Below are 989 nucleotides of genomic sequence, written 5' to 3'. Positions count from 1 at the left end.
AGGGGAAGGCGCGGAGCAGAAGCCGTCTGCTTCTGCTAGTTAGTTAGTGTAAACACTACTTTCTGCGATGAAATCGCAGCTCCATAACAATACATAACACACACATGGTTTTTACTTATCTTTATTCTGGGTCTCATACTCATACTGGACATTTTCCTGTAGACGCCTCTTCTCCTGCTCCTGCTGGTTCCGGTTCCGGTGGCGGTGGCAAGAGACGGAGGACAGGCAGTCCTTCTCCTTCTGGCTCTGGTGGTGACGGTCGGTTACGGTGATGATTACCAAGACGGTGACGGAAGTGACACAGCAGGTACCACCAGATCGTTGCAGTGTGGGTGCACATTAGGCGCACATTTTTTTCATCTCCCATTCCTTTTTTTGTTATCCCGAGGTTCTTAGGTTTTCGGTGTTTTTCTTTCTTTCTTCATTTCCTTAGTTCCCGAGTACATCTGTGATGGGGTGGTGGACACTTTGGATTCGTCGGTGTCAGGCGGTGGTAGTGACATGGACAGTCATGGTGACGGTGACGTTGGTGTTGGTGTGTCAGTGTCCGAACTGACTTTTCAGGAGGTGTAGGGGCCGTCAGAAGCTGATTTGGTGGAGGTTTTGCTGAGTGAAGACGAAGTCAAAGACATCACATCCACATCCGCTCTTGTGACGCCAGCAGATGAAGGCACTTCAAAAGAAGAAAATGTACAATTAGAAGAACGTGATGTTGAACTTGACTTTGACCCTAAAGAGCCTTCTTCTTTCTGCCATATTGAATCTTTTTCTGAAGCAGTCATAAACAAAATACCTCAAGCAGGGCCTCATCAACCGAATGCGGGTGATTTAAAAGGGCACGCCTTCCCCAAAACAGAAATTGGAGGGGTAGATAGGTCTTTCCATGCTAGCTGGTACTTTCGTAAATTAAGGGGTGGGACGCTTCAGAGAAGAACCTGGTTATCGTACTCTGTGAAGACAGATAGTGTCTACTGCCTTGACTGCATTTT

The sequence above is a fragment of the Frankliniella occidentalis genome, unplaced genomic scaffold, assembly GCF_000697945.3.
Source record: "Frankliniella occidentalis isolate FOCC.00 unplaced genomic scaffold, Focc_3.1 Scaffold68, whole genome shotgun sequence".
NCBI lineage: Eukaryota > Metazoa > Arthropoda > Insecta > Thysanoptera > Thripidae > Frankliniella > Frankliniella occidentalis.
The sequence above is the reverse complement of the archived record's forward strand: the minus strand, read 5'-3'. Positions refer to the sequence as shown.